Raw genomic sequence first — 13,330 nt, forward strand, 5'->3', positions numbered from 1 at the left:
TTAGTTTTGTGTATCTCACTATACATAAATTGTATTTCAATAAAATGTATTTTAAAAAAATAAAATAACTTTTTCTAGAAAAAAAAGTAGAGAAATCGTTGTCACTGGGGAAGAGTCATGATTCATGGAGCGACAGAGCTAAGTGTCTTCAGGCAGGAGGCTTGCTGGCAGAGTGGGGTGCTTCCAGACACTTGACAGCAGAGCCAAAAGAGCTATAACACTTGCCCCAGCAGGGCTGGAGACAGAAGCCAGAGCTGAGCAGGGCCAGTGGCAGTACGCTCAAGTGGAACCCAGTAGCAGAGGCCAAGAGTGAGGCCTGCCTTAAAGCATGCCAAGAAGTATGACCTGCCTGCAAGCAAGCTGGCCAAGAGGGAGAGGAGAGATGCCTTGGTTGGAAGTTGTCCTGACTGAAGAACTATATCCTGAGTTGTATCCTATTACTCCCAAATTGATGGTGATCCTGAATTGTTACCCGTTACTTTGCTGTTAAACCTTATAATTGTGAGTATGGCCTGTGAGTTCTGTGTGGCCACTGTAATGAAGTATCAAACCCAGTAGAGAAATAGGAAATGCCATGGGGAGGACAGCTGGTGGTAGAACTGGTAAAACAGTTAAGAGAGTGGAATTATGTCTAACCTTCACCTCAAAGGAATGAGCTTTGGGCTGATGGTGCTTCCCACTCTCCCCGCAAGTTAGAGGACTTCTGATGCCACCAAATCACAGGCAGGATACTTGTCTCAGCTCTGATAGCCCTCACATGCCAGTTTGTATGGCCTCTATCCTGACTCTCTCCCTCTCTCCTCTCCCCATTTGTGTTTACGGCTCTCTGGGTTTAATCTGCTCTTTTTATAACTGAGAAGTGATTAAGAAATACCCTATACTGATATGCCTTCATTAACATAACAAAAAAATTTCTTTCCAAATAGGGTTATATCCACAGGTATGTCAGAACTCCAATACACATTCTGGGAGGACACAATTCAATCCATAACGATAGTTGAGCAGGCTGAGGGTTGGAGGAAGCAATAGTTTAGTTTCTACGGAGAACACGTGAAGATGAGATAAAGGAATAAAAAGTCTTCAAGTCAGTGTTGGCAAAGAATACTGAGTGTGCCATGGACTGCCAAAAGAACAAACAAATATGTCTTGGAGGAAGTACAGCCAGAATGCTCCCTAGAAGCTCAGGTGGCAAGACTCTGTCCTGCTTACTTTGAACATAACAGGAGAGACCAGCTGCTAGAAGAAGACATCATGCTTGATAAAGAAGAGGGTCAGCGGAAAAGAGGGAGACCCTCCTTGAGATGGATTGACACAGTGGCTACAACAATGGGCTCAGACACAGCAACGGTTGTGCGGATGATGCAGGACTGGGCAACATTTCATTGTTACATGCAAAGCTGCAGGGAGTTGGAGCTGACCCAACGGCACCTAACAATAACAAGCAGGGGATTCTTTATAATAGTAATTTCCCCGGAAAATTCTAAGTTTGAAAATTGCAGGAAAAACATTCAACTCTTCTTATCACTCTTATTCACTCTCTATCTTAAGGGACTTGTCTACGATCATGTGGACTGTACACTGGTTCCACTTCAGAGGATGCTGCCTTTCAAGGCCATATCCTGGCACTGAGGTCAGTTCTTGGCCATTGGAGCTTTGGGTCCTTTGGCTTCCAGGGTGCTGATGCCAAGCAGAGCTATGAGGCCCTCTGGGATTCTGGGAGCTATGTCAGAGTAGGAGTATCACATCTAGAACTGGTTTCTGGGGAACGTCAGGAAACACAACACACCCTCTGTCCCCACTGTCTCTGGTGCTCTCTTGCTCCCATTCTGTCTCTAACGCTTAAGGAAATTAAAGAGAACCTCTTGGTGTACAGCACATTGGCACATCAAAGTCCCCAAAGGAAAATATTTGAATTTTCCCCATCTATTTTCCTCTCCTGTTCTTTATGCTTCTCAATGAGAAGAAAGGTAGAGCTTACATTTTATGTCAACACAAAAGGCCTCCGTTTGTGTGCATTACTTATTAAAGTATTCAGCGATTCAATGTCAAGGTATGTATTATACATACTTTTTTTCTAGGCCATTATCAGCTTTCTTACAACACTATTATTCTTCAGCCCAGCTAATGCTTCTGTCAAAGATTTAGCAACAAGCGTGGAAAATGTCAAACAGTAGGGAAGAAACCTACAACTGCACAAAAAGGCCGAGTTGTCTTTTATGGAAAAGCAGCAAAATTCTGCGAAGAACACCAATGGATGTTCTATCAGGGGACAGAGTGGTGGAATGGTTTATTTGTTTTCCTCTGCACACCTGAGTCCATGTCTTCTGAATAAGCTTCCTTCTTTCTCTTGCCAATACACTTAATAAAATAGGGCCCATGTCGTTATCATCTCACCCTCTCCCCAGGAGGCATCCGGCTGGGAATGTGACAGAAATCAGCCCTGAGAGTCAGTCCTGCTCTGTCGGCAGAGTTGTGTGATAAGATTTAAGGAGCACTAAAAGGCTCCTCTGGAGAAAAATATTTTCCCAACCTGCTTACCAGGGTGCCTGAAATTACAACCCATCGGCTTGGAGGCATTGAGTGCCTCCATTAAAATGCAAATACACTAGGTGAGTTATTTTATCAAACTATCACATCTTAGCTTGAATTAGTTTATGGTTTAATTCAAAATCCTGAAGTGATAGGGCACAGGGCTTTTACTTGGGATGAAAGCAATGGTGGTAAAAAGATCCAGGGTTTAAACACTGCTGCTGAAGGAGCAGGTTCAAGTCGTAGGGTCAAGTGGGAAACAGAATGTAGTCTGAGGGCCCCAAGTAACACACTGGCAGATGCTCTCACCAGTCCTGACTGAGCGAAAGGCTGGCTCATGCAATCAGGAAGTCCTAACACAAAGAAAGATTCAAGGAAGCTTCAACACCTATCGTTTCTTTTCTCCATTCTCCAACTGACATCCTCAGTTGGTTTTACTGACCATTTCTTCCCTGTTGAACCTGCTCAGGATACCTGCCCATCCCTCCTACCTGTTGACTATACAGACCTTCTGGTAGACACAATGATTGCTTTCTCCTCCTCTCCCTTGAAGTTAGTCATGTTCTTGTGATTGAATCTGGCCAGTGACAAGTTAAGTAAAAATGGCTTGTGTCACTTCCACACAGAGCATTTAAGAGGTGGCACATGATGCTCCTCCATTCTCTCTTCTTCTTCCATGGTCAACTCTGAAGCAACACATTGAGAGAAAGACGCTACAGGGTCAAAGCAGCCTAGAACGGTGGTCATGGGGAAGAGCTGCCTGGAAAGCTGTTCAGCCCTACACACCAGCATAATAAACTTGTGTTGTGTCAGGCAACTACTGTTTTGGTGTTGTTACCTCAACACGACCTAGCCTATTCTAGCTGATACACAGTGGTAGATAGCTGCCATTGAATCCACTCAGACTCACGGCAGCCCTATGAACAACAGAACTCAATGTTCTGCATCTTCGTCATGGTCATCAGCATGTTCAAGTGCACCACTGCAGCTACAGTGCCAAAGCATTTCACTGGCCCTCTGCTTCACCAAATATGATGTCTCCTCCAACAACTGATCTGTCTTGATGACGTGTCCAAAGCAAGCAAGTTGGACAATGTTCTCTTGTGATCCATAAGATTTTTATTGGCTAATTTTTGGAAGTAGATCACCAGGTCTTACAACCTAGTTTGTCTTAGTCTGGAAGCTCCACTGAAAATTGTCCCCCATAGGTGACCCTGCTGGTATTTGAGATATCATTGGGTTAGCTTCCAGCATCATAGCAATACAAAAGTCACCACAGTATGACAAACTGACAGACAAGTAGTAGATCCTGGCTGATATATACCCCATAAGTAGCATCTCAGGAAAATTTATCAGGCCCTTTCTTTTACCAAACACTCATCATTCCAACAAATAAGTAACAAACTCTTATTATGTGCCCAGATAATATTTTAGGTAGCAAGGATTTAGTAGTAACAACAAAGACAAAGTCCTTGGACTCCTGAAGGTTACATGGTAATGAGGGAAAAAAGATTATAAATAGATTTGTTAGTTAGAAATAGATTTGGTTATGTATGGCATGTTGTTTGTTGTTGTTGTGTGCCATCGAGTCGGATCTGACTCATAGCAACCCTTCCTTGGGTTTCCAAGGCAGTATCACTACGGAAGTAGATTGCCCAACCTTCCTTCCGAGGAGTGGCTGGTGGGTTTGAACCACCAGCCTTCTGGTCAGCAGTCAAGTGCCTTAGGCTCTATGCTATGTATGGCATAAGACCCAAATAATACCAACTTTAGCAAATCTTTCGAGCTCCATTTTCCCTCAGATAAAATAAGTCTGGGGTTGGCAGACCGAGATAGGTAAGGTACAATGTCATCAGGAGCTCAGACTCCTCCTAACTTCCTGACCCACCATCTTTAGCATCTTCCAGATCACTTCATATTCCAATATGGCTGTCATGGCAGTATTGGGAGCTCTGGTAGCATAGTGGCTAAGACACTTGCCTGCTAACCAGACGGCTGGCGGTTCAAACCCACCAGCCACTCCTCGGAAGGAAGGTTGGGCAATCCTACTTCCGTAGTGATACTACCTCGGAAACCCAAGGAGGGGTCTCTATGAGTCGGGTTTGACTCGACGGCACATAACAACAACAACAACAACAAGAAAGAAAAAGGACAAAGTCAAGAAGGGACACCTTCCAGCTGAATTAGCCCTTTTTAAAGAGCTTTCCCAGGTGCTATAGCCAGTAGCTATGTACAACTCACTGGCTACTCCAATCTGTAAGGGAGGCTGGGGAGGGAGGATATAATACCAGCTGGATATACTTTTGCCACAAATAAAAGTAGGTCCTGTTAGTAAAAAAGAGAAGAGAATGAGTATTGAGTAGGCATTTAACAGTCTCTGCCATATAAGTAAACAAATAAGGGTGCCAGATGGTGATAAGCATTTTGAAGAGAAAGTGATCAAGACTGACAGGAATGGAGCAACTTTACAGCAGGTCAGAGACAAGGCTTTTCTAAACAAGTGGTTTTGGGTGATGAGGAGGAGGCTGCCATGGGAGGAATGGAGTGGGGTACCCCAGGCAGAAGGAAGAATGAGTGCCAAGGCCTGAAATAGGTGCAAGCTTCATGCGTCCAAGGGACAGAAAGCCAGGCCAGGAGGCAGAAGTGGAGAGGGTGAGAAACAACATGGTGGGAGGTGAGATCAGGGAAGTAGGGAGAAACAGGTCATGGAGGACTCTGTCAACCGAAGGAGCTTGAACTTCATTCTGTGTGAAATGGGAAGCAGGGGCAGGAAGGAAGGACTAAGGGATAAGCAGGGAAGTGACATGATCTGATTGTTCTTCAAGTCCGACATTTGGGCTGCTGCTGGGAACTAGTCTGCAGGGAAATAAGAATAGCAACCCATCAGGAGGCTATTTCAGACAAGAGATAAGGGTGATTCCCCTACAGGAGGTCAATGGGTGGCGCTAAGTAATCAGCAACCATGAGTTTCTGGAAGACCCCATTGGCCTTCATGAGAACCTTTCTCCATCAGAGTTTGGCTGTTCATCTGCAGGTCCAAAGAACATGAAGAGTTGGGCTTTGTCAGAATTGGGATTTTGCCAGAAAGCATGACTAAGGTCAGGGATGAGGGGTGTATGTCTGGAATGAAAGGTATTAGAGACTTTCATTAAGAGGTCATTGCAATGACAGACCCTGGACTCTAAGCTGGATGGGGAAAGAAGCAATGAAAGACAGAGGCTGATGGCGGGAAGCCCCTCCCTGGAGTTGGCTACCTCGTGGTTTCCCACCTATATCGAATGCTTCGCTCTTCCTCTTTGCTTCTCCAAATGGACACGTGGCTGAACTATCTGCCTGGCATCTGATGACCAATACCACATGGGTTCCATCTCTCAGATCACTGTTGGCTCCACTCTCTGCTGCTCACAAGTTGGTCCGACCCAGCCTATCCAACCCAGATCTATGACCTGGATTGCCAAGTGTCGGGGAAGAAAGAGCAAACTCTATTGATATAGTCCAGTGGTTAAGCACAAGACTTGAAGACAGGCTGAAGGTTCAAATACAATCTCCTCTACTTCTAGCTGGGTAATCTTGAACAATGTCTTAACCTTTGTGTGCCCCAGTTTCTTCATCTATACATTGGGGATATTAGTAAGACCTATCTACAGGGTTCATGTGAAAACTAAATGAATTAATGAAATATGTGTAGAAGATTGCCCAATGCTCAACAAAGCCTCAGGTAAAGTTGGCCAACGTCACCATTTCATTATCATCTTCCTGCATGGCTCAGATCAAATCTCACTTCCTTCTGAAACCTTCCCTCTCCCACCCTTGCCTTCCTTTATCTAGTTTCTCTACCTCATTTTGTCCTTACAATTCATAATACTTGCATCTTACAGCATGCTGTCCTGTTCTCTAATTGTTGGTATCACTCAATTTGGCACTTGAATCTATGCTAATTACTGTATACTAAAATATAAAATCACACCTTTTCCTAATTCTCCATGTTGGCTCTTCTGTCCAACTGTATTAGGAGTTTCTCATAAGCCAACTGTATGCATTTCTCACACCCTCACAGCATATTGCCTAGTACTAGACACATAATGGGAGCTCTGGTAGCATAGTGTCTAAGGCACTTGACTACTAACCAGAAGGTGGGCAGTTCAAACCCACCAGCCACTCCTCGGAAGGAAGATGGAGCAATCTACTTCCGTAGCGATACTGCCTCGGAAACCCAAGGAAGGGACACTATGAGTTGGGTCCGACTCAATGGCACATAACAACAACAACAGACACGGAATAGGGATTTGATAAGTACTCGAGTACTGAAGAGGGCCTTTCATCACAGAACTCCAGAAATCCTGTCCTTTAGAAAACTAAGTAGATGGGACAGAATGCTTCAGAACCAGAACAGAGTGGTATGGACCTCCAGTTAAGCCAGCCGTTCTCTGGACAGGTGAATGCCTATGTTATTCTAAAGCGAAAACTGCCATACATTTTCTTCTTAAACCAAAAAGCAAACTCATAGCAACCCTATGGGACAGAGTAGAATTGCCCCCATGGGGTTTCAAGGCTGTAATCGTGATAGAAGCAGACTGCCTCATCTTTCACCCGCAGAGTGACTGGTGGGTTCGAACCGCAGACATTCTGGTTAACAGCCCAGCGTTTAACCACTGCACCACATTTCCTTCTTGAAAGTCTCTAAAAACCTTCCTAGAAATAGTGTGACTCACACACAATTAAGAACGAGCACTTTAGCATGTTCCTCAGGCCTCCCGGGTCAGTGGGGATCGCTGTTCCTCAAAGCAGCAAGCTCTCCAGGTCATGAACCTGCGCCCTCTCATCCCCAGGGAGACAAATGCTAAGGAGACTCACGTGAGCCTCCTGGGGAGCTGCCTGAACCCCCTCCACAGCTCTGGGCTGCCTGAGCTAGAGAAATAGCCACACACAGCATACACAGAACTTCTGCGATGAAGAGCTTCTCCGTGCGTCCTTTGAACACAGCTAATTCTTCTGAGGGGAGCTCTGGTAGCATAATGCCTAAGGCATTTGACTGCTAACCAGAAGGCTGGCGGTTCAAATCCACCAGCCACTCCTCGGAAGGAAGGTTGGGCAATCCTACTTCCGTAGTGATACTGCCTCAGAAACCCAAGGAGGGGTTGCTATGAGTCGGGGCTGACTCGGCGGCAAATAACAACAACAACAACAACAATTCTTCTGAGAGGCAGAGTGGGGCATGGGCTAAGAGCCCAGAACCTGGAGCCAGACCGCCAGAAGCTGAACCACAGCTCTGCCGCCCATGGGCTGCGCGACTGTGAACTACCTTCGCCTCTCCGCGCCTCCATCACTTCATCAGGACAGCGGTAGTTGTAACGGCTCCTGATGCATACCGTTTTCATGAGGAGTAAAAGGTTTCCAATTTTATAGTGCTCAGGACAGTGCCTGACCAAAAGCATTATACAAATATTTGTTGAATAATTTTTTAAGTTTTATTTATTCACCACTCAAAAGAATATGTATACACATTTATATTCTTTTGAGTGGTGAATAAATAAAACTTTAAAAAATGAATAAGGAAGACTGAAGAAGAGTCAATGCCTTTGAATTATGGTGTTGGCAAAGAATTCTGAAAATACTGTGGACTGCCAGAAGAAAGAACAAATCTGTGCTGGAAGAAGTATAGCTGGAATGCTCCTTGGAAGCGAAAATGGCCAGACTTCATCTCAACTAGTTCAGTCATGTTGTCAGAAGGGACCAGTCCCTGGAGGAGGATATCGTGCTTGGTAAAGTGGAGGGCCAGTGAAGAAGGGGAGGATCCTCAAGGAGATGGATTGACATAGTGGCTGCAATGATGGGCCCAAGCATAGCAAGGATTGTGAGGCTGGCCCAGGGCCGGGCAGTGTTTTGTTCTATTATACACAGGGTCACTATGAGTCAGAGCCAACTCAACAACAACATATATACACACATACACATGCACAAGGAGCTCTGGTAGCACAGTGGTTAAGGCATTTGATTGCTAACTAAAAGGTTTGTGGTTCAAACCCACCAGCTTCTCCAGAAAAAAATGATGAGGCAGTCTTTTTCCATAAAGATTTACAGCCTTGGAAACCAATGGGGTCACTATGAGTCAGAACTGACTCAACAGCAGTGAGTTATATAAGTATGCACACACACATTTGTTATTGTTGTTGTTAGGAGCCACTGAGTTGGCTCTGACTCACAGGGACTCTTTGTACAACAGAATGAAACCCTGCTCAGTCTTGCACAATCCTTACAACCAATGCTATGCTTGATCTCACTGTTGACGCCACTGTGTCAATCCATCTTGTTGATGGCCTTCCTCTTCTTTGCTCCTTAGAAGAAGAAGGTAGAGAAATTGGAACCCTTGTGCCTTGGTCGTGGAAATGTAAAATGGTTCAGTCACTGTGGGAATCAGTTTGGGAGTTCCTCAAAGAGTCAGACATAGAATTAGAAGACTGCCCAGCAATTCCACTCCTAGGTATGTATATACCCAAAAGAACTGAAAGCAAGGACTCGAGGAGATACTTGTACACAAATATTCACTGCAGCATTATTCACAACAGCCAAAAGGTAGAAACAACCCAAGTGTCCATCAACAGACAGATGAATAAACAAAATGTGGTATATCCACAGAATGGAATATTATTCAACCACAATGAGGAATAAAGGCCTTATATGATATGTCATGGATGAACAATGAAAACATGCTTAGTGAAGGACAAATACTGTATGATCTCACTTATATGAAATATCCAGAACAGGCAAATGTATAGAGAGCCAGGTTCATCAGTGGTTACCAGGAGCTAGAGGAAGGAGAAATGGAAGTTATTGTCTACAGAGCAATGAGCTCTGTTTGGGGTGGGGGTGGGGGCGATGAAAACCTTTTGGAAATGGGTAGTAATGATGCTAGTGCAATATGGTGAATGTAAGTAGTGCCACAGAATAGCACTCTTAAAAATGGCAAATTGTTATATTTTACTACAATAAAATAAATAAATAAACTTATATATATATATATATATATATAGCTTTGGTATTAGTGTGGAGATTTGACTGGGACACAGGACAACCACAGGAAGGGAGATGCATTAGAAGACTGTTGTTAGAGGTCAGAGGAACTAATGAGGGCCAGAGGTGGTCCAGACACAGTGGAGATAACAGACAGAGAAGGAGAAAGGTTAGGGCACAGAATCGAGCAGATGTGTGGAGGCCCAAATGGGACATGAGGACAGGGAAAGGTTGAGGGTTACTCCCAGAGGCGGATTATCCAATAAGCAAGGGAAGCCTGGCTTACTTACTTACTAATCCATACTGAACTATCTCACATTTAAAAAAAAAAAAAAACAGAAACTGTTCACTGAAGATTAGTTTGCACAAGTAAGCCTGGGCTTACCTTGCTTCCTGGGTATTCCATCCCTGTCAGCAACTGTTGATTTGAAAAAAAGGCTTTGATTCTGTAGGAAGGTGCTGTGGGGTTGGGCGAGAGACAGAGGCCAACCATACCTTGCAGCAGAGCTTTGATGTGGTGAGAAAATGTGAAATTGTTCACTACAGCTTAATAAATAAACACAAGTAAGCCTGTGCTTCCCTTGTTTTTTAGGTAATCTGACATTGGTTACTCCAAGCTGGCCAGAAATGAGCCTGGATGAACGTGGAGGGGTCCTATAGACCAAGAAAAGAACGCAGGGGACACAACACATTTGACTTCTCACTAAGGCTGTGATTCTGGCTCCTCCAGCTAAGCCAGCTCCTGGGCTCTGCCAGCAGCCTTCCTTCTCCGGTGCCTCCAGCTGCGTGTGGGTGGTGAGGAGCAGCTTGCTACCGTTGCTCATCTCTGCGCTGCCCGTTTGGCTTTTCAGCTCTCCTAATCCCTATACAACTAGCTCTCCGTGTGAAGTTGCCTCTATTGAACTGGCTGGTATGGGCTCTGCTGTCCTTACTGATCCCCAACTGATAAACACAGAATGATAACACATCAGCTTCTCGCCCCACAACTTGTTTCAGGCATGAGAATCCTATTCAGGCTGGGGTTATTCAAGTGGATAGGAACAAAGCCTTCTATTTAAAAGTTAAGAGGAAAAATAACTTTGAAAGAGGTGGTGAATAAAGATAAAAGAAGAAATAAATAAATAGATTGCAAACCATAAAGCAGTAGAGTGGTAAATGAGTCCAAATGGTGAGGTTTTCATAAGAATCGAATAAACAAACCTCTGGCAAATATAATTAAGGGAACATATTTAATTAGAAAGGAGAAAAGAGATAGGATACTTTACAAAAAAATAGATTTTCTTCCTCCAAATCCAAAGAGAATGTTATGTACACTTGAAGGCTAATAAACTGAAAACTCCAATGAAGTGAATAATTTCTAGAAATATATGTTTTTGTTGTTGTTATGTGTTATGTCGAGTCAGACCCGACTCATAACGACCCCTCCTTGGGTTTCCAAGGCAGTATCACTACGGAAGTAGATTGCTCCATCTTCCTTCCGAGGAGTGGCTGGTGGGTTTGAACCCCCAGCCTTCTGGTTAGCAGTCAAGTGCCTTAGGCACTATGCTACCAGAGCTCCTAAACAGAATAAGAAACAAAAAAGGAAATCATCCAATAACATTCATTCAATAACAACAACTATATATATATATATATATATATATATATATAGCTGGTCCCTATGTCCCATCAGAAGAATTATTATATTTTTAAAAAATAGGTGATTCCAGTGTTGTATAGATCATCTAGCATGCACAAAGCAGTCAGAGTGTCATTACATCCAGTGGTCAGGCATGACCTTCCTATAGTCTAATAAAGACTAAAATACACAAAAGAACACATAGCACATGTGAATGTGGATAGGAAAATCCTTACCCCTAAAAAGGAACTTGTTTACCATAATGCTTCGCACTTTTAGAGGGTTGATAACTTTTTTTGGGTAACAGCTTTGTTGCTGCTGCTGTTGTTGTTAGGTGCCATCGAGTCATCTCCGACTTGTAGTGACCTTATGTACAACAGAACAAAGCCTGCCCAGTCCTGGGCCAGCCTCACAATCCTTGCTATCTCTGAGCCCATCATTGCAGCCACTGTGTCAGTCATCTCATTGAGGGTCTTCCCCTTTTTTGCTGACCCTCCACTTTACCAAGTGTGATATCCTTTGGACAACATGACCAAAGTAAGTGAGATGAACTCTGGCCATTCTCGCTTCCAAGGAGCATCCTGGCTGCACTTCCTCTAGTAACAGTTTTATTGGGGTATAATTCACATACCATAAAAATACAGAACACTCTGTGAATTTGCTAGGCGTCCTTCTGCAGGGTCCATGCTGATCTTTTCTGCATCGCTCCAATTTTAGTGTACATGCTGCAGAAGTGTGCGTGAGGGATCATAACTTTTTAAGTCAAGTTGAAAGAAACCACAAGAACAGGCAGCCTGTACATTATAAGGTATAATTATAAGTATTAGGAAAAAGAAAAAATTGCCACCGAGTCCATTCCAACTCGTGGAGCTGCCATGAATGTCAAGGTAGAACTGTGCTCTTTAGGGCTGTCAATGGCTGACTTTTCAGAAGCAGACTGCCAGGCTTTCTTGCAAGCTAACTACAGGTGGACTTGAACTGCCCACCTTCTGGTTAACAGCCCAGTGTGTTCATCATTTGCACCAAACGATGATTACAATAATGTTAACAGGACTACAAGTAAAGGTTAAAAGAGGGCAAAGAATAATGAAAACAACTTCTGTGAGAGCAGAGGCTTGGTGGCAGAGTGGGGAGCCTCCAGGCACTTGGTGGAGCTAGGTTTGCCACCCATGGAGTCATAGCTGAGCACCATTGCCAAGGTTTACAGACAGAGTGGGAGCTAAAAGAGTTCCTAACATTTGCCTGAGCAGGGCAGAAGCCCGGCCCAAGGACAGAGGGCCAGAGAAAGACCTGCCTGAGGGCACCGCTGAGCATTTCTGAACCTGAACCGTAACTTGTTACTTCCCTAATAACCCCATAACAGTGGGAACGCTCTGTGAGTTCTATATGGGGACACATGACAGGGAAGGGGACAAGAGAGCAGGATGGAGAGAATGCAAAATGGCAGAAGGAACTTGTGGGAGTGACGGGTGTGCTCACTTTCTGGACTGTGATCGTGGTTTCACGAGTGTATCTGTGTTAAAGTTCATCTAATTGTACATGTGATGTATGTTCAGTTACTGTTTATCAATTACACTTCAATAAAGCTGTTAAAAAAATCAAATTAAACTTAAAAAAAAATAAGTGAGATTATGTCCCTCCTCTGCTCCAAGCTTTCCACAGGTTTACCATGTCACTTGGGGCAAAAGCCAACATCCTTGGAATGACCTGCAAGGAAGGCCCTGTTACCTGACACACCATTGATTGACAAGAATGAGGATCCTATGTGGTCTCATCCCCATCTTTCCCCATCATTCATGCCACTCCTGCTACCCTGGCCTCTTTCCTTTCCCAAACACCCAGATGCACCCCCAGGGCATTTGCCTATGCTATTCTCCTTCCCAGGAAAACATTTCTCCGGGGAGAATCCTTGGCTCGCTCCCTTCACCCTCTGAAGTTTTATCCACAGATCACCTTCCCAGTGAGGCCTCCACTGACCGTATTTGAAACTAAACTGCCTCCCCATCCTGTTAGTCCCTGTTTCCCTTCAGTTTTATTTTTCTACATGGTGTTTATCACTGTCTGATAGACCAGATTTCATTCATTCTGTCAATGTCCTCTCCACTAGATTTAAGAAAGACAATTTTTTTGTTGTTGTTGTCAACCATTGACTGTATCCCCAACAACTGGGGC

The 13,330-nt window shown here is 44.2% G+C and overlaps 1 non-coding gene across 1 annotated transcript; it reads right to left on the reverse strand.

Moving 5' to 3' along the window:
* Window positions 1-11,792: 11,792 nt before the first annotated feature.
* LOC122150237 lies at window positions 11,793-11,895 on the reverse strand. The gene has a single exon (XR_006163558.1). It is a non-coding gene; the product is annotated as a U6 spliceosomal RNA (small nuclear RNA).
* Between the last annotated feature and the right edge of the window lie 1,435 nt (window positions 11,896-13,330).

This window comes from Orycteropus afer, unplaced genomic scaffold (assembly GCF_000298275.1).
Source record: "Orycteropus afer afer isolate SDZICR_OR568_19922 unplaced genomic scaffold, OryAfe1.0 scaffold00006, whole genome shotgun sequence".
In the NCBI taxonomy this organism is placed as follows: Eukaryota; Metazoa; Chordata; class Mammalia; order Tubulidentata; family Orycteropodidae; genus Orycteropus; species Orycteropus afer.